The sequence below is a fragment of the Microtus pennsylvanicus genome, chromosome 10 (genome assembly GCF_037038515.1).
Source record: "Microtus pennsylvanicus isolate mMicPen1 chromosome 10, mMicPen1.hap1, whole genome shotgun sequence".
Taxonomy (NCBI): domain Eukaryota; kingdom Metazoa; phylum Chordata; class Mammalia; order Rodentia; family Cricetidae; genus Microtus; species Microtus pennsylvanicus.
The window spans coordinates 64,917,069-64,937,732 of record NC_134588.1 but is presented as its reverse complement, the minus strand read 5'-3'; the positions used below and the strand labels follow the sequence as shown (position 1 = coordinate 64,937,732).

Here is a 20,664-nt window from a genome sequence, read left to right as displayed (position 1 = left end):
TTCATGTTATCCTGTATCCAAGTGTACATGTATTTATATACATACGTACATGATAACATTGTTCTTTCTTTCCGTGACTGTGCGATCTTGCTTCATATTATATATTCTAAGTCCATCCATTTTCCTGAAAAATGTTTAACTTAATTTTTCTTTACAGCTGTGTAGCATTCATACATACATACATGCATACATACATACATACACATGCACGCACACACACATATATAATATTTTTACTCCCCATTCATTTGTTGGTGAGCAACTAGATTAATTTTAATTATCTGCTCTAGTGAACAAAGCCTCAGTGACCAGGAAGGTACAAATGCCTTCACGACAGGGCATGAAGTTCTCTGTGTAAATGCCTAGGACTGAAATAGCTTGGTTATGTGGCAAGACTGTTTTAAATTTTTTGAAGAGCTTCTAAATTGTTTTCCACAAAGACTATATTGTTTTGTACCATATTGTACTACTCACTTCTCTATGGCTGTGATCAAACACCAGGGCCAAAAGCAACCTGGGGAATAAAGTTTATTTCATCTTACAGCTTTTAGTTCATCATCCAAGGAAGTCAGGGCAGGAACTCAAGCCAGGAACCTGGAGGCAGGAACAGAAGCAAATACTGAATGCATGCTTATTACTGGCTTGTGCCCCACGGCTTGCTCAGCCTGCTTTCTTATAGCATCCAGCATCACCAGCCCAGGGTTTGCACCACCCTCCCACGTCAATCATCAATCAAAAAAAGGCCCCAGAGGCTTGTCCCCAGGGCAGTGTGGTGAGGGCATTTTCTCAACTGAGGTTCCCTCTTCTGAAAGGACTCTGGCTTGCATCATGTTGACATAAAGCTGGCCGACAGTGAGTAAGGGCTCCTCTCTCTCTCCAACACTAGCTCTCGGATTCGTTGATGATATCCATTCCAGCTGGGGTGAGGTGATATCGAAAAAGAGTTTTAATTTGCGTTTTCCTGAGGACTAGTAATATCAAGCCCTTTAAAAAATAGTTTTCTGTTTTGTTTTTCTCGTTTTTTTTTTTGTGTTTTGCTCTTTGTGTTTCTTTTTTTGATAGCTTTCTCTACTCAATTCATTTGCCTATTTGCTGATTGGCAATTTTATTTCCTTAGCATTTAATGTCTGCAATTCTTTGTAAATTTTGGACATTAGGATCTTGTCTGAAGTATAGCTAGTGAAGATAGTCTGTCATTCTCTGGGCTCCGGTAACCCTGCTGGTGGTTTTCCGTGTACAGAATTTGACATGGAATGCCATGTGATATTCCGACCCACAATATAACAAGGACATCCTGGAAGATGTTTGGCATTTGTTTGTGCTGGGAGAATGAACACAATCCCCCTTTTAGGCAGTCTGAGAATACGATAGTCACCGTGCCGTGACCAGAGCCATGACCAGTTCTCTGTAGTCACCGTCCATGACCAGCGCTCTGGACCTCATCCCTCCGACGCAGCTGCCCTTTCCTGTCTGAACCAGTCCTTCTGCCCCTTCTTTCCAGCTCTGATGATCATGTGCATCTTTGAACTCAAATGCTGCAGTTTCTCACATATATGAGGTCATGTAGCATTTGTTTTCACGTGTCTGGCTTATTCTATTGTGCTTAGCACGTGTCCTTCGCACTCCTTTGTGCTGGTCCCAATTAACGGATTTTATCACGTGTTCTTTACCTGCTCAACCTCAGTGGGCCTCTCAGTGGATACCACTTTTTGGCATCTATAGTAAACACAGGAGGGGAGACACCTCTTTAGGACATGTTTTTTCCCTGTGGATATGCCTCCTTCTAATCCTAAGTGGATCATAAAGCAGCTCTTTTAGTTTTCCGAGGAAGTACCACCCTGCTTTTCATAATGTCTCTTTCATTTCTTCTCTTACCAGAAGTGCGGGCAGGGGTGTTGTCCTTTCAGTAATGTTGCTTTTTGTGGTATTGTAGGCAATGACTTCTGAACATCTACATTTCTTCTCACAAATGTGATTGCAATAGCGTGATTCCTTTGCCTAGTAGCTCCCAGGTTTGGGTCTTTTCCATAGATTCACATTGTGTGCCAGTAAAGGGAGGTTTTGTTATATTTTCATTGTTTTCCCTCCATCTCTCCTCCTCTTCTCTTTTAGAAAACTAAGGCACAGAGGAGTGTTTAATAAGCAGGCTAGGAAATCCAGAGTCCCTGAAGCCTTGTCTCGTCTCTCTGAACAACTCAGATGATATGACACCAAGGCCAGCAGGTAGTGGAGCTCCAGCAAGCCAGAGCACATGTCTGTGGTGGTGGCAAGTGCGCCACACCAGCCAGCACCAGCCGGTTGTTGCCAAGTGGGATTTCTGGCTCAGTGTGTTCAGTTTAGTTGTTTTAAGAGAAGAGAGCTAGATGTTTCTGCCAAAATAGTGATATCTAGTAAAATAAACCAAAGATGTATGCAGACAAACACACCAAGGCAGAGCTACCATTTCACATTCTCGTCTGCAGCCGTGGCCGCATACGTTGTGGGGTTTGGCTCTGTTAAGATGCACATGGAGGGAGGGAACTGCTTACCGCTGAAGGCAGAGACTCTGCCTGCTTTATTGTGGCATCCCGCGAAGGTAGACATATATTTTCTTACACACTATGCCTCAGTAAATGGCCTTGGTTAAAAAAAAAAAAAGAAAGAATGTCAACCACACACCTGTGACTCAGAACGGCTGGGGCTGGGACTCAGCACACCAGTTTCTTTTCTTTTCCTTTGTAATAAAAATAATTACACAGATGATGTTTTCTGTTATTATTTTCCAAATTGAAATTTTAGGAGGTGTTGGAGATGAATTTTTTTCTTGAATCACTGCAGAGTAATAATCCCACTGAACATAGCATATACCAAATATGCACTCATTAACCTGACTTTGGATGATCTCCATATCTAAATGCTTAAGCTTTAGGCACAGTGGTGTGCAGAAGTGATGAGATCTTCAAAATGACCTGGATGGTAGTGCCCCATACATAAAGAACAAGCCACCCATCTTAGCAGACTTTATGGGATCTCTTCATCTTAAAGGGAAGAAATTGAATACACATGACATTTTGGTTAACACCGACCCCACCCACGCAGCACAGACACAGATACATCTTCTGCTGTTTAAAATTAGTGTAGCAACTTTATGATAGACATCAACATTTCTCGTGGCCAGTCTTCGGGCCTTCCTATTTGTCTTTAAACAACAACATATAAGCAATGTGATTTAGTGCAGGTCTTAAGAGCAAGAGCAGAAAGCTGGAATTAAAGCAAGGTCACGAAGGCAGATGATGGAAATCGGCTGTCCTTTCCGGGGCTGGTCTCTGCTTTGCTGTGACCTTTACACTCTGCCTTGCTACTCCATCACTCTGTTTTAATTAAAGTTGACGACTAGCGAGCATGTACCCAGAAGCCTGCCTCACGCGTCTTTATCCATCACACTTGCCCACCGCAAAGCCGGGCCCTTCACCTCCAGCCATCCCACGGCACTTCGACTTGAAGTTCAGCTTCACAATTAAGTAACTTGCCACCTTCCAGTTAGCAATAAACAGCAGCTCCTGATCTGCAGGGCTTATAAGCAAATCAGAAGTGGTGCTCGGGACTGATTGCATTCCTAAGCCCACAATTATCACAGTTCAGAACTAATTTTCAGGCCTTAAATAAAGCCAAAAGAATCTACACAGAGCCCTTCATTTATTTTTTTCTGGAAAGGTTAAATTAAAATTAAAGTTTTCGGTGGAAAGTCATCCTCTTTAAAGTGCACCTCCCAAGAACCACTTACTCGAGGAAGGAGCAGCTGCTGTGATTGGAATTTTTCTGGTATAAATCCCCCACTCTTTACAATAGCAGTGGAGAGATCACTCTTTTTTTTTTAAGTGTGGTATTTTTAAAAATCATTCTTCAAGGTGGTTCTTACAGATTTAGAGATTGTACACATTTACACACTATGATAATTTATTAAGCAAAATAGGTAACTGGAGTGCTGGAAAGTGAAACAGACAGGCCTCTACAGAGACCTAAGGCAGGCAGTGAAATATAGTCGGGATGGCACCTTGAGTGTGTAACGTGTCTCCTGGAAAGAGCCCAAGCGCTTCTGCAGCATGCTTTGGAATATTGTACAAAACATCAGGTCAGGGTAGGGAGGCCGGGAGAGGCCACGGGGACAAGTCTGGCTGCAGCAAACTGTATTCTTGTGACACGAAGAGCTATAAGGAGGGAGAGCCTAGAGAGGGACCCTCCCCACTCATCTCTGACAGTTCGGATGTGTTGGGACTGGAGGGAATTTAATTTGAGATTCCTGTTAACTTCCATATGGCAGGAGTCTCACAAGTTATCCCGTTGACCTTCAAAGCAGATGTTTTAAATGCTTTTCCCTGGGATCTATCTAGAATAATGAGAGGTTAGGTATGTGTGTATACAGAGACACCTGTTTATATGCTCATATACATGAATATGCATATAAAGTAGGTTTATACATATAAATATTACATATTTATCTAGGTAGAACATATGTAGTTCATATATACTTATTTTCTGTATGGATCAAGTAAAATAAACCGTGTAGGTAAATAAGCATTTTTTAATAGTCGAGTTGTAGAAATTTAGTGAAATAGTTGATTTTTTAATGCTGGTTTTGTTTAACTCCATTTGAGGATACAGAGGAAATAGAGGACACGCAGATCCATTTCCCCTGTATCGTCACATCCTGCTTTTGGCACCTGATGCGCAAGATACTTCCCACCTGTCCAGAAGCTAGTCAGTCAGCTCTGGGGTGTGTGTGTGCATGTGTTTGAAGAGGAGGTGCTCCCCAGGAGCTCTTTAGTTTGAACACTTGATCCCAGCAGGTGGTGCTTCCTTTGTGAAGTCTGTAGAGAGCCTTGAGTAGGTGGAGCCTTACCCAAGAAAGTGCATCACTGGAGAATGCCTTGCGATTTTACAGCCTGCCCCACGTCTCGTTCACACTGTGTCTGTTGAGTGTGGATGCAATGTGACCATCTGTCCTCCAACTCACGCCGCCATGGCTTCCCCACTAAAGTGGGAAGTTTACCATGAGTGAAACCATTTATCTTTTTATTCACGCCACCTTGGCTTCCTCACCAAGGTGGGCTATATACCACGAAACTGTGAGTTTCTTCACATTGCTTCTAGTTGGGGATTTTGTCTCAACAACAAGGAAAGAAACAAAGACAAGAGAACCTTGGCTATCCTAGAATCAAACTGATCTTACCCTAGCTACATGGAGGTGACATCAGGTTGCGATCATAGATGCCCAGAACCAACCTCCCTTGGGGCTAGCTACTTCTACATGGGGTACCAATAAGAGCTGCCTTAGGCATGACACAGAGAAGGGATATGGAAAGAGAGAGGGGAAACATTCCATACCCTGTCAGGGCATTCAAACAGAGGAGCCTCAAGGATTCAGTGACATAGAAACTCTCCCAACCCTGCCTTTCTCGTATTTTCGGAGGCCTCAGATGGGATTGATCAGGTCGCAGGTTCTCCGTGATCAAATGAAGCTTCAACTTCTGTCTCTTCCTCTGTAGAGGTTGAGCCATAAGGTTGAAAGTCCTACACATCTAATTTTTCCTTAATTGTTTTAGTAAAGTGACCCTATTCTGAAGTTACTTAGAGCCTACCTAGCACTGGTCAACTTGTTAGCAAGCAAAAGATAATTCAAGATAGTGTAAACACTTTAGGAGTCACAAGGGTCCAAGAAACTGGATCAAGATCAAACATATCTTACATTTAATATATCTAACTTATTAAAATTCCAGCATGGAATCAATATTTGGAAGCTGTTTTGTGTGCATATGTGCATTCAGGTAAGCGTGTGTGTGTGTGTGTGTGAGAGAGAGAGAGAGAGAGAGAGAGAGAGAGAGAGAGAGAGAGAGAGAGAGAGAGAGAGAGAGAGAGAGGAGAGAGAGAGAGAGAGAAAGAGAGAGGGAGAGAGAGAGAGAGAGAGAGAGAGAGAGAGAGAGAGAGAGAGAGAGAGAGAGACCAGTACACAACCTTGGGTGTTATTCCTTGGAAATATCCAACATGTTTTTGTGTTTTGCTTTTTCTCTTGAGACAAGTTCCCTCACTGGCTAGTTCATTGGCTGGCTGGCCAGTGAGCCCCCAGGGATCTGCCTGTCTCAGCTTTCCCTATCCTGGAATTGTAAGCATGTACCACTACATCTAGCATTTTTATTTAATCTTTTAATGATGCTGAGATGCAAACTCAGTTCCTCACATCTGTAAAGCAGGCATCTCATTGGCAAAGCTATCTCTCCAGCTTTCCAAAAGCTATTGAGTTTCACCTTACACTTTTTTATTTGCCAGGCTTTGAAATCTGTGTCTATATGATACTCACAACATGTCTAAAGTCATAGTTTTTGTCATTTCCAGGAATCAACAGACACATATGACTCATACATGTGTATAGTCGGGGTTCTGGGTGAGGTGAAGATAGAAGGGGAGAGAGAGAATGCGTTTCCTTCTGTGGCCGAGGCATATCAGAAGTCCCAAGTGTTGCTCAGACCTCTTCATACAGTCACCAGTGCTATGAGCCTCCTGATGCACAAACAATTTTGGAATGAATTATTTATGTAGATTTTATGAATGCAGCTATCACTATTTGGTAAAGCAAAGAGTTGGTATAATGCAGGTCTATCTTTCCTGCTTTTAGGGCAATATTTGCCTTAATGGAGGGAGTTAGGACATGACTTCACGGGAGTGGATTTTATCTCCCAGGGTAGCTTGAATTCCCTTGCAGGCCTGAGGTGAGAGCATAAATCCAAACCAATTCAGCTCTAGAAGTTACTTTCCTCTAACCACTGGGGATGGCTCGTGAGCACACCGCGAGAATTGTGGAGCTATGAGAACTTTACTCGTGAAGTGCACAGCAAAGGTGCAGACATCATTTCCGGCAGTGCCAAATGGGCAGCCTGGATCCAGAGTGGAAGCTGCTGGGGAGCGTGCTAGTAATGGTGATTTGTAACACCCAGAGACAAAGACTAAAGGCAATCAATTATGTATGGCCTGTTATTACTTTGCAAAAATGACTCCTGAATGGTGTAATTATTTGATAGTGTTTTTCCAGGAAAGTGAGCTTTTCTCTGCTACCATTTTTCACTGCAAGAGAAGCAGACAAGCTCTGAGCTGTCCGACTGAGCTCCTCCATGATTTGAATTGCAGACTGTGATGATATAATCATAAAGTTGCCCTGGGCACACTGTCAGGTGATTGTAGCTTGGAAGTAATTTTTACTGTCACATGATAGGCCGTAATGCCTTTTGCATTGTGGTTCGGGTTGTTCTCTCAGGAAAATAACTATACTCAGGTGCTCGGCGTCTCAGTTTTCTTCATGGAAATGCCAGAAGATATTGTTTGAATGCGCACTTCATTCCCACACTGTGTTTCTTTATAGAGTACTGAGGTACTTGGGGGCCATTTCTAGTATATTAAAAAAGCTATCCTGCCTTGGGAGCTTTCACTTACCACCCTGAGATTCAGGACCAGTGAAAACCAAGGAGCCAAGCAGCCACCTGCAGTCAACTGAGTGGCTTCTGAAAATCCATTCCTGGCTGCAGTCTGCTATGCTATGGTGGCCTTTCTCCCTTCCATAGCTTTCCGTCATCTGTCCCGTGTTAGTTGCTGCCATTCTGACTGACTGTGGGTAGAATCTTGGAATCTGGACAGGGAGAGACAGCCTTGGAAATGAACAGGCTCATAAAGAGTCCCAGGGTTCCTGAAGTCAGCATTTGGCTATGTGTCTAACTAATTATGAACCCCTGAAATGATATATATAAACAACTTAAGGTATAGCAGACATTATAAAACCAAAATTAGTCTCGACTGTTCTTGCATTTCGTTTAAACAAAAACTTGCACAGCTTGTCATCTCTTCTGCCTAGTTTTTCCTCATAAACATTTTTGTGCAGCTCATCTTTGGTGCTGGGCGAGCCCGCCACTCATTGTTTGTGTCTCCGAAGTATTTTCTTATACAACTACACTGCACTTATGAATTCTGTCTTGCTTGTGAGCAGCTGGATTTTTCCAGTGGTGTGACAACTCTCTTTTTATAATTCAGATTCTACCATTGTCAAGACATAAGTTTTATGGGCAGACCTCCCCCGACCAGACACGGAGTACTCCGAGATAACAGCTGCCCTCTCTCCATAGACTCCTTTGTAGTCTGAGTGCCCGGGGTCGTTGCTTGATTCCTTAGCTCATCCTTCACTCTCTGCCACGAATGATGCTGATGGTAGCAACAGCAGTTTGTACCCTGAGAAGGCACCAGCCACCAGCATTGCCATGCGGTTCGTGCGATGCCTCATTTAATTCTCACTGAGACTCTGGGAGGAATCATTATCCCCGTTTTACATGGAAAATCCAGGACTGGAGTAGGCTCAGTGGAGTGCCTCGGAGCACACAGCATGTTGATAGCCTGGTGAAGGTTTTACTCTCGATGCTCAGCCCAGCACTCTATACTTTCCCCCCAAGTTCTGACTGGTTATTAATGGACCAGATTGCAAAAATACCACGGACGACCCCTTAGTTACCTGTCTAATAAGCCTGGTCTACCCTCTTGCTAGTGTCTCCACCTTCCACAATTTGTGTTGTCTTTTTTTTTTCACTCCACCTCACGGAGAAGACTATCTGAAGGGCCACGGGAAGTTATTCACTTCATTGAAGCACTTTCCAACTGTAGAGCTCATGAATTAGATCCTCTATGCAGATGATGCCATTTTCACCAAGAGATGGAACAATAAAAAACTTATCTGTCAAGGCAACTCGCTTCTTAATGATTTTGCTATAGTCTCATTTGTATATGAGCTTATTTACTGGCTTCAGGTTGGGGTGCCCCCATGCAACATATGGTTCCACAATTCTCAGCACATTAACTGACACCTCTTTGAGCTCAATACGGGTGCAATGGAAGATCTGACGAAGACGGAGAAGCTGCAGTACCTTGTGGATCTTTGGGCTTACACTACGTATTCCTTGGATTCTGATGACAAATATCAGGCATGTAGACTTGCCCAGCTTTTATTACCACACTAGGTATCTGGATCTCAGTCCGGTACATCGCCCTGTATTCATAGTGCTTTGCCTTTTCATCCCTAAGCTTCTTCCTTTCTCTTTGCTTTCAGAGCGAACTTCTGCAGGCACTTCACTTTCAGCTCTGTAAAATCCCTTCCCTTATTCTTAACGTTTCTGGCAAAGCAGGAACCTTCTTTTTCTTCTCTGGCACAGCCTCCCTGGTTCCAGGCAGAAGACTAGACAGCCAGCATTATGTTCTTAATCTCACTTCCTCACACTGGCAAAGACTGACCTGTACTCTCTGTAAAGAATCCACATGTTTAAAATATATCATTATCCACTTTTTCTCCACCATGGTCCATGACATCAAGCCCTTGGAACTCATTGCTCCATGACTTTAAACCTTTAGTGGTTCCCTATCACTAGTATAACATTTGAAAATCAAGTCCTGCATCCAAGGTTGAATCTACCATTCTCTTGCCACTGCCTGACCTCCCTTCTTTTTGTTTTTTACTATTTTATTCTTTGAGGACCCTGCTACCCAGCTCCAAATAAATTCACACAAAGTCTTATATTATTATTATTATTATTATTATTGCTTCTGGGCTTTTCCTTTCCTACTTCTATAAATTTTGCTTTCAGTCTTACTCCGTGGCTTGCTGTGTGGCTGGGTGGCTGGCCCTTTCATATTCCTCTCCTTATTCTTGCTCCTTCTTCTTCCCAGATTCTCTGCCTCTTTTTTTCTCTTTGCCTGCCAACCCCACATATCCTTTCTCATCTTTGCTCTTGGCTATGGAGTTGTTATTAGACCAATCAGGCAAAGTGTTTTGGACAAGCAAAGTAACACAACTTCACAGAGTTAAACAAATGCAACATAAAAGAATGCAACACATCTTTGCATCATTAAAACAAATGTCACACATTTTAAAATAATACTCCACAGCACACTTCCATGCACAGACCTCACTGGAGCCCTTCAGAGACGTGTTCCAGGCAGTGCTGGGCCTTTGCAGATGCCTTTCCTTCTGCTCTTCTTCCTGCAGAGGTGACTTTCTTGTCATGCAGCTCTCAGCTCAGGTGTTTCTACAGAGCCCTTATTTGAGTGCCCCTTAGGAAGGACCCATCTCTCTACTGCTTTGCCCTGCTTCATTTCCTTCTGGGCACACACTACCCTCAAAATCATTTTGTTCATTTAGAGCCATCCTAGCCAAGCATCATGGTCTTAGAGTCTAGGAAAGTGCCTGACTGTTAGTACTCCACAAGTATTGGCAGGATAAAAAAAACAGGTGGATGCATGTTTTAGAAACTGCCGTGACCCTTTAAAAATATGTCTTTATATATTTTGAACAGTGGTTCTCATCCTGTGTCTCACAACCACTTTGGGGGTTGCATATCAGATATCCCGAGTATCAGATATCTTCATCACAGTTCACAACAGTAGCAAAATTACTGTTTTGAAGTATCAATAAAATAATTGTATGTTTGGCGGTCACCACAGCATGAGTCACTGTTAAAGGGTGGCAGCATTAGGGAGGTTGAAAGGCATTGTTTCAGAAAGAAAGAAAATGTTATTTTAAGAATGCTGCCTTCCATGATGGCAAGAGGAGGTTGCAGTCTGTACACAGTGAAGTACAAGAGGGAAGGAAGCTGGGCATATTATTAATTTTATGAAGGGAAGATGCTTGCAATTTCAGGAATTGACTTCTGGCAATGAAGCAATTTCCCTCATGTCAGAACTAATCATATGATCCTAGAAAGTGGTTTTTTTTCTTGTTGTCATTATGTGTCAGTCTTTGTAAGATACCAGAGTAGGGAAACCGTTTCATGTCCAACCCCAGAGCATAGCATGAGACACAAATAATAAAAAGCAATGTGCATTTTTATACTGAAGTCTCAAAATCATAAATGCCACCAGAACAGCAAATCTAAATGCTCTTTAATCCGTGTCACCCATTCAACCAGCATGCCTAGGATCCATGACAAGCCTCTCTTTTCCTCTGGGCGTGGGGTTAGCACATGTGCCTTTAGTGGCAATGTCTCCCTATCTTGTATGTTGACGGCCTTTGCCATCATGAAGGTTGGAGGCCAGTGTCTGCACTTTCTCACTCCCCAGTCTTTCAGTTGTTTAGACATTTGCTCAGAAGTTTCTAAATTTAAATGTCTTTATTTCGTGGATGCAGATTAAAATTCCTGAGCCTCAAGCAACCATTGTCAAAGAGACTCATAGCACATTGCTCCTAGAATATTGCATGCCAAGCACCCCAGAGTAGGCACAAGAGTTATGGATGTGAAGGGCAGGGATCATGCGTCTTATGCTCCGTGAAGGAAAGACAAGCCATGTGAGAAATGTAACTGGGCAGTTCAGCCTCAGAGTCTTGAAGAATTGGGCTCCTCTGCACGTCTAGGCAGAATTTCTTAATTCCCCACATCAAATTGCATCTCTTGCCTCTGACTCCAGCCTGTGCATTCATCTCTTCCTCCCACCTCAGGCTTTTATTGATGCTTCCAGCTGCAGGCGGTGCACAAATGCAAGCTCCTGTTTACCATCTCTGAGTAATGATGCTAATTCCAGTGCCCAGGGATAACACATCGCTTATTAAACACTATTGCAATAACCATTAGGTGGTAATTCACAGGGAAGCAAAAATGAATAAAAAGTACCCCTCTCCACCAAATGGCCAGAATTTAGAAAAAGCAGAACATGCCATTCTTGGCTAATAGTGGAAAGAGGTTAGGCCTTATTGATCACCTGCAGTGTGTTCGTCCAAGAGTTGATGATCTCCCTAAACTTCAGATGATAGTCTGTACATTGGGAGTAATCATATCTGTCACTGTCGCGGGAACAATGTGCTAAGTTTGTTTAAAGTTAGGGTAAGAGCTCTTGAAAGAACATCTCTGTCATTAGCCTGAGTCCTGCTGTCCCTGTACTTTGAAGTGAAGCCAGGAAAGAGACCTTAACACACAGACACCTCACCGTGCCATCTGTAGCTATATCACTCTTTTAAAAGGATTTGTTTGTTTTTATTTTATGGACACGAGTGTTTTTCCTGCATGTACCTTGGGGCACCACATGCATTGAGGAAGCCAGAAGAACGTGCAAAGTCCACTGGAACTGGAGTTACAGGTGACTGTGGGTCTCTGTGTGGTTCTGGGAACCAAATCTGTGTCCTCTGCAAGAGCAGCCAGTGCTGTAGCCCTCTTAACTGCAGAGCTACCTCTCCAGCCCGGGTACTCTGCTCTCACCTGCCTCTCACAATTGTCCTGCCTTGGCAGCTCTGCCTTCATCCTGCTGCTCTCCTTCCAAATGCCCCCATTCTACTCTTACGCTTGGTTTTAAAGGTGCCTCTCCCTTCCTCCTCCTCTCTTCCCCTCTCTCCCAGCCAGGGATATGAGCGTGGGTGCACGCAGACACACATCAGCACCGTAGCACGTGCGTGGAGGTCAGAAGACAACTGGCCAGAGTTAGTTCTCCCGTTCCACTGTGCGGTTTACAGGGATTTAACTTAGATCTTCAGGTGTGGTGGCAAGAACCTTGACCTGCTGCGCCATCTCCCAACTCCAACCCTAATGTTCTGTGTGTTCCATTGCTCTCTCTATCCTGCCTTCACTAATGTGTTTTTCTGATTCCTTCTGTGGTCTACTTTCTAGTTTCTTGCCCTGAACACACACACACACACACACACACACACACACACACACACACGTACACACACACACACACGTACACACACGTACACACACCTTGATTCCATATATGAGACAAAACATTATGTTCTGAATCCCGCTTGTTTTGTTTCACATACTGATTTCTAGTTCCATCTATTTTCCTAAAACTGCTATGCCACCTTTAAAAAAATAAAGAATAATTCTAGGTATGAATGTACCATAAGGAAATAGAAATACACCCTCAATAAATTCATGTCAATAAGTCTTATGTTTTAAATAAAAAGTTTAAATTACTAGGAAACCAAATCTGACCAAATTAACACAGTAAAGAATCTACATTTATATTGGGAATAGATTATGTCCTTCATCACAGAAATATTGGAAACATTGCCCTAAGAGGTTTAGACAAGAAAATAACTTGCCATCACATGTTTTATTCATATTTTCCTTAAATCCTGGCCAAAGTAATGAAGGGGTAGAAATAATCAAATTTTCAAAATAAGCATAATAGATATAAAAGATAATAAAAATCTGGCTTAGTGCTTTCCTCTGACACTGCCAGGAGAACCAGCGTCCAAGGACCTTTGCATAAACACCTACAGTACACTCTACTCAGACAGCTAATGGTCTTCAGTTCTTTTAAGATTAATATTGTTACAAGAATTGTTGGTATTATAGAAATCACAATAATACCCGAAACCGAACACCTGAGGTTCTTGAGGTTCCCTTCTATCAGCTCCACAAAGAACAGCCTTCTTTCTAGAATGGCAGGGGCTTAAGAAATAACACACATGTATTTTGTTTTTATTCAATTCTTCTTTAGTTTCTAAATATTTCAGGTCATGATTTCCCAAACTGGTCCCATGACCTGCCGTTGGGTAATCTTTAGTTTGAGCCATGCTAATAGAATGGATAGGAGTAGCGGAATATCCATGTCTGTATCAATCCCATGCACTTATTAGATACACATTAATGCCTCCATATCGGATCCAGCTCCACATGGTCTTGCTAAGTGTTGGATGACACCTACTAGATTCCAGTCATCTGGGTGGGTATGTTCAGTGGTCTGGTACAGGGAGCAGATGAAGTTCTGAGTGTATATATACTATTGACGTTAGAACGGCCATGTCAAAGGCCCCAATGCCACAGACCCATGGGAATGGCAAAGCCTTTCCTGATCAGGCTCAGAGAAATGACAAAGCCTTTTCCTTGTCCTGAACTGCAACTTCCTTCTGCTTTAACAGCCTGAGGCTGCTCCACTATGGGGACCTCCCACTAAGATCTTCTACAGATACCATGAGAACTGCATACTGTAAACCAGTCTCCTCAACTCAAATGTGTGCAATACATGCAGTTTCTGGACCAATGCCGATGCATCTCCATCAGCCCATGAGACCCATCTGATCCCATCTTCTCCATATGTCTATCTGCCTGTCATTTCTTCATTCCTTATTGCCCCAGTCAGGTCAATCCCAAAGTCAAAAAGGGCTCAGTAGGTTTAGAGGAATCCCTATCTTTATAGTGAATATAGATCTTATGGCAAAAATCAGCACACTAACTTTGAACCACACCATAGTGGGTGTTTTTCCTTCAGATCAGAAATGTCTCTACTGGAGGCTTTGCTTTATGAAGTAGGTATGTGTTTTCATTTGTTTGTTTGTTTTATTTGTTCCAGTCAGGTTTCTCTGTGTAGCCCTGACTGTCCTGGAACTCACTCTGTAAACCCGCCTGCCTCTGCCTCTGCTAAGATTAAAGGCGTGCGCCACCACCGCCCAGCAGTGTGTGCTGTTTTAACACGGGTAACTGCAAACCAACATGGGGCTCAGTGAGCACTGCTCTGCTAACGTGTACACCAAATCCAGTTACTAGAAAGAGTTTCCTTTGCATTCTGTGTACGTGTGTCTGTGTGTGGATATGTATGTCTCTGTGTGTGTGTTTCTGTGTGCATGTGTCTGTGTGTATATGTATGTCTGTGTGCATGTTTCTACGTGTGTGTGTTTCTGTGTGCATGTGTGTGTATGCACACGTGCACAGTGTTAGAGAATATGCAGTATCCAGAGACTCATGGGAACTGACATCTAAAGCACGGAACTGGGTTTGATGGCGAAGGTGAGGAAAGACTTCCTTCCTGCAGCTTTTTCCATTACCAGAAATCATTTCCATTAGTTCGATGCTGCTGCATTTTTGTCTTTATCATTGCAGGATTGATTTTTTTTCTAAGACTTTTTTTTTTTGTTTTTCTGGCTGCCTTTGTTTGCTTCCCTGTTGCTTCTTTTTTCTAGGGTTTCATTTCTATTTTCCAGAGTATGATTCAGAAATAAAGTGACAAAAACACTTTTAAAAACTTATTTATTTAAGAAATGTATTAAAAATGTTTATCTTTCTGAACTAGCAAAATTGTGTGGCTCTGAGTTGTCTTGGTTGCAGTGTGTGTAGATGCTCTTTTGCATATGAGACTTTGACATAAACCCAGGCATGAAGTTTTTTTCTTGTCCTTCAGGTCCCCCCTCCCCTTGCTTTAAAGCATGAGGCTCTCTCAGTTTCAGTTTTCCATTTCTGGAACAGAAGTTAATTATCTTCCTTTAGTGAATCTTGCAAATTTACAGAGATACGTTGAGTTAATCTATCGGAAGGATTTTTTACTGCCAGAGTTTTTATTTTTTATTGCCCTGGACATGTATCAAATCTTACTGAATATGTTGCCTCTATGGATTGAGAAAAGCTTAGAGATGGTACTTTGGTTCAGTCCGACAAAATACTATTAGAGATTTGAAGATATTTGACATGAATACAGGTTTCAGGAGTGGTGAGCCTGTGTGTCTCATACTTGCCATTCTACAACAATCCATTCAGACACTTTCTCATTTTCTTATCTATTTTGCTGCACTCAGGTTAGCCTCATCCCTGATTTGTGCTTGGCTGGTTTGTGCTGTTCCCATGGTTACAAAACCAAGTCGTGGACAGTCCTGACACTATTGTTGCTACTAGGTAAAGGCTCTCTGTCAGCTCACCCCCTCAGCCCTAGCCTTGCCTTATGCCACAGACCAGCAGACAGCTCAGCAGCTATGTGTGTACAATCTAGTGGTTGTGTCAGTGGATAGAGAATGGACTTCCTCTTCCCCAGAACATGCTGTTCAAAAATGCTGTCACTCATACGACCTTTCTCACAAGAGAAGTCGAGGGGGCCTGGCAATCAACTGGGTTGAAAACATTGGGCAGCTAGTGAGAAAATGGATCCAGTATCCACTCTTCCTCCACACCTGTCCGTTCCTTTTTTTTCTTGACTTCCCTGAATAGTACATTTTAGAAGCTAGAAGACTGGTTCCTCTGCTTTCTGTGGAATCTGGGCTAAACCACCATTTGAGCACACAAGCCCTAGAAAGGAAAAAAATCATCTGGATCAAAGCAACAAGAGTCTTCCCTATTTGACATGTTAAGCATCTCCTTGGAGGCAAGGGAGTCAGTGAAGATACACCTGTGTGTATGGCTGTGACGACTCATTTTATGTCAACGCGACACAAGATAGAGTCATCTGAGGGGGGACCCTAACTGAGAGAAGGCTTCTATAAGATCAGTCTGTAGGCAAGCCTGTAGGGTATTTTCTTAATTCGTGATGGATGTGGAGGGTGCCAATCCTGGGCTGGTGCTCCTGGGTGCCATAAAGAGAAAACAGTCTTAGCAATCTGTGAGGAGCAAGTCAGCAAGCGACCCTCCTCCTTGGCCTCTGCATCTGCTCCCTTTCCAAGGCTCTGCTGCTTCCCACCCTGACTTCCTTTCATGATAAACTGTGATATGGAAGGGTAAGAAAAGACAGTCTTTTCTCCCCAAGTTGCTTTTGGTCATGGTGTCTGCTCACAGCAATAGGAACCCGTTGTTCAGATGGTAAAAGGCTTGTCTGGCAAGCCCACTACAAACACGGAACTCTGGCAAGGAGATGGAGGAGAAGCCCTGGGTTCCCTAGCCTATGTATGCCTGTAGTGTGTACACACACACACATGCACACATGCACACACATACACACACACACACACACGAGAAGTTGTTGTTCTTTTTTACTTTTTGTAGATGTGACCATCAAACACAACTTAGGAAAGAAATGGTTTTATTTGACTTATACTTCTGGGTCACGGTCTATCATTGAGGGAAGTCTGAGCAGGAACTCAAGCAGAAATCCCAGAGGAATACTACTTAATGGCTTGATCCCTGGCTCTTGCTTAGCTGGCATTCATAGCCCAGTGCCTTTTGCTTGAGAACAGTACCGCTCATGGTCAGTCATCAATGAAATCGGTCTCTCATTGGCATGGCCACAGGCCAGTCTGACCAAGGCAATTTTTCAATTAAGTTCCTTCTTCCCAGTTTACTCTGCATTGTTCCAGGCTGAGAATAAAAGCTATTTAGCATAGTAGGTGACCACGCACAGAGCTGGACATGAGGAATAGGGACATAAGTGGCAACGAGAACATGTTACTGGTCCTGAGAGTAATGGGGAAGTTTGAGTAAATGGCAGTAGGCTTGGTTGCAGTGATGGCTTTGCCGAGTGCTTCCTGTGGAACAGCACTGTTCTTTGCTCTTTATAAGTTGTACCTTGGTTCCTTCCTTTTACAGATCATTAAGAAACGTCATTTTGGGACTCAGTGGTTCAAAGCACTGACTTCTCTTACAGAGGATCTGGGTTCACGTCACAGAACCTTCACGTGACTCACAACTGATGGCCTCTTCTGACCTCCAGAGGCCCCAGCTATTCATGTGGTACACATACATACATGGAAATAAAACACTCATACATACTAAATAAAAATAAATAAATCCTTAAAAAAAGAAAGACATGTAGTTTTGCATGGGAAGAAATTGAAGTCCAGAGAAGTCACAGCTCTCATGACCAGCAAAGGGCCTGACTTTCTGACTCATTCTTCTCATGGATAGTAATAGACGTGAGAGTCACCTCTTCTATAGTGCTGCTGGGTGGCCTCTAGAGAGGAGACATTGAGCCAGGTTCCAGAAGATCCTGAATGCCAGCACAAAGAGACTTTATTCTGAAAATGCTAAGAAGTCACTAACGCTACAGGATTTGAAATTCATGAAGATATGTATGGTTCATTTAATGGTTTTACAGGGTTTCTCTTGGTGATGTGTTTAGAGTGGATTGCAAGGGTACAAGGAAAGTGGGACCATCCGGATGCTCTGCCGATAGGTGCTGATGGCAGCTAGCGCTTACTAGCTAGGATGTCAACGGCATTGGTGAAAGGAAGGCTTGAGGCTACGCGTGGTGGGTAAAATGTGGGTAACACGTGATCATAGATTAGATGTGGTGATAAAAGGAAGGGGCCAACAAAAGATGTTTCCTCACGTGTCAGCAAATTTTTATCAGGCCTAAATCACAGAGAGAAAGAGTGCCAGGGAGGACAGCCTGTGTTTCTGTACGTAACACCCCAGTGGGAATTCAGTGCTAGGAGCATTAAGGAAGCTGAGGGCACTGGGACTTGCAGAACATCTGCAAGTTACTAGCTTCATTCAGAGGGGAGAGAAAGCACGCATGCATGTGTGCGTGTGGATGTGCACGTGTGCACGCACACGTGCATGCCCGCATATGCATAAGCCTGTAAATTAAACAACTGTAGTGTCTGAGGCTGGAGAATCCTGGGTTCCAGAAGAGGCTAAGCTATATAGTGGAACAAAGGAGAGACGTGTCTAGTCCATCAGACTGTCTCCATTTGCCTCTCCTCGGATGGCTCTCAGAGACAGCCTGCACGCGTTTCTCTGGATGCATTGTCCAGGAGTTCTGAGCAGGCAGAGTGGCGACTTTCATCTTCCGTGATAAGCTCCCGCAGTAAGGAGGTGGGCGGGCTCCGGGCTTGATCAGCTAAATTGGATGGAAAGTGGCTCAAATCAGATTCTAGGTGATTGCTCCTGCCTCTCGACTCGCTGCACTTACTTTCTATTCCGCTCATTTGGCAAATGATTATGGCCTGTCTTGTGACATTTCTTACATTGTTACTTCATCGCTCACCTTTTTGCATTTGTCTCTCTCTCTTTTGTTTCTCCCGCCTTATTGGTTAGTCCGGGGGGGGGGGGGGCGGGCAGAGATGATGCTTTCTTGCTTTTTGTATCTTCCTCACTCCTGATCCGGAGAAAGGGGCCATGCTTGTGTTGATTGGCAGTTGCTGCTTGAGAAGGGATATTTTATAAAGAATATTGTTAAATGAATCCTACTTTAGAAACTGAAAATGGGAGTAAAGATCCCGCTCGGTGTGTTTTATATAAAAACATGTACCATCAGAGTAAATGAATTTGAGATAACTTGTTCTGGTCAATATCACAAAATCATGGCAATGCTTAGCTTTTGCAACCGGGAAACTTTCTCTCTAAATAGGACAGAAAGCCAGATCATGACATTTCTAATAGCTACAAATCAGGCAGTATCATGTGTCCCAATCTAGAAAGAGCCAACAGTAACCCACCTGCTTGCTTCTATCTGAGATGGAATGAGCCCACAGGAAGCAAGTCCCCCTCTCCTTTCATCTCAGAAAGAGGAAACTAGGGAGCTACGGGTCCTGTAACAGAAGTTCATATCACGGGCAAGAACTTGAGCCATCAGTGGTTCCTGTCATGAGCAGGTGCCACTGTGGCTGGTAGGCCCTTCCTGCTACAATGGAACTTCCAGAACATTGGTGTCTCATCAATAAGCGTCATCGTCATGAATGACCTGGCTGCCGTGGGCCCTGCATTCAGAGCTGATCTGCAGCATATCAGGGATCTTCACTCTCAGCCGGCTTTGAGGCAAGGCCAAGGTCAATGTCAGCTGTCCAGTGGCTCCTGGAGGAGGATGACCAGTGGATCCACTGTATTGTAGAATATCAGAACAAGGGTCAAGCAAATGCGTGCATGCCGGCATGTGTTTCATAGGAATCTCATTTACTTAGCTGCTATTGCCGATGCCAGCACAATCAGTCCCGGGAAGTGGGTAAAATAATCTTCCTGGTGGCCGTTCTGAAGAGTGGCAGAGCAGAGCCCATCTCTTACGGAACAGAGACAAGATTGCTACCAACACAGCTGTTTAGAACAGGAGTGGGAAGTCTGGGGTTCTTTCTTAACTGTGAAGAAAGCTACCAACTCTCCTATATTCTTAGTATAAATATTGTACTAATAAAGCAGACCCTGCAATAAGACTGTAAGGTATGCAATAACAATGCTGCTATCATTCTCAACAAAAATCAACAGCAATTCTTAATTATTGTCTAATATCACATGACAAGAAATAATACACATTATTTTTTAATTAACTAATTTATTTTACATCCTGGCCACAGTTTCCCCTTCCTCCTCTCCTCCCAGTCCCTCCCCATAACTCCCTCTCTATCCCCACCCCCCAATCCACTTCTCCTTTTCTGTTCAGGCAGGGATAGGTCTCCCATTGGTATCAATGAAACCTGGCATATCGAGTTGCAGTAAGACCATCACCTACCCATGTATTAAGGCTGGGCAAGGTGACCCAGTGAGAGCAGCAGGATTCCCAAATCCGGCAAAAGAGTAAGACAATCCCTGTTTCCACTGTTAGTACTGCCATAAAAAACCAAGCTACACAACTGTAACACATATGTAGAGTGCCTAGGTCAGTTCAACACAGGCTCCTTGGTTGTTGGCTCCTTGGTTGTGAGTTTCTATGAGCCCAGGTTAGTTGATTCTGTGAATTTTCTTGTAATGTCCTTGATCCGTCCAGCTCATGTAATCCTTCTTCCCTCAGTTCAATGGAATTCCCAGAGCTCTGCCTAATGTTTGGCTGTGAGTCTCTGCATCTGTTTCTATCAGTTGCTTGATGAAGCCTCTGGGGTGACAGTTGGACTAGGCACCAATCTATGAGTATAGCAGAATATTATTAGGCATCATTACATTGACATTTCCCCCTCCAGGTGTGTTTGTTTCTATCTTAGGTCTCTGAGTCATCCAGCCTGTGGGTCCTGGTGCTCAGGAGTGGGATTACTCTCATGGCATGGGT

The 20,664-nt window shown here is 43.5% G+C and overlaps 1 protein-coding gene and 1 pseudogene across 2 annotated transcripts in view; one reads left to right on the top strand and one right to left on the bottom strand.

The window, feature by feature from the left end:
- The window catches only part of Fhit (fragile histidine triad diadenosine triphosphatase), a 1,412,380-nt gene that overhangs the window by 237,089 nt on the left and 1,154,627 nt on the right, over window positions 1-20,664 (top strand). The gene's annotated exons all lie outside the window — the stretch shown is intronic.
- Window positions 8,529-20,664, bottom strand: part of LOC142858140 (large ribosomal subunit protein uL30 pseudogene) — a 114,904-nt pseudogene continuing 102,768 nt past the window's right edge.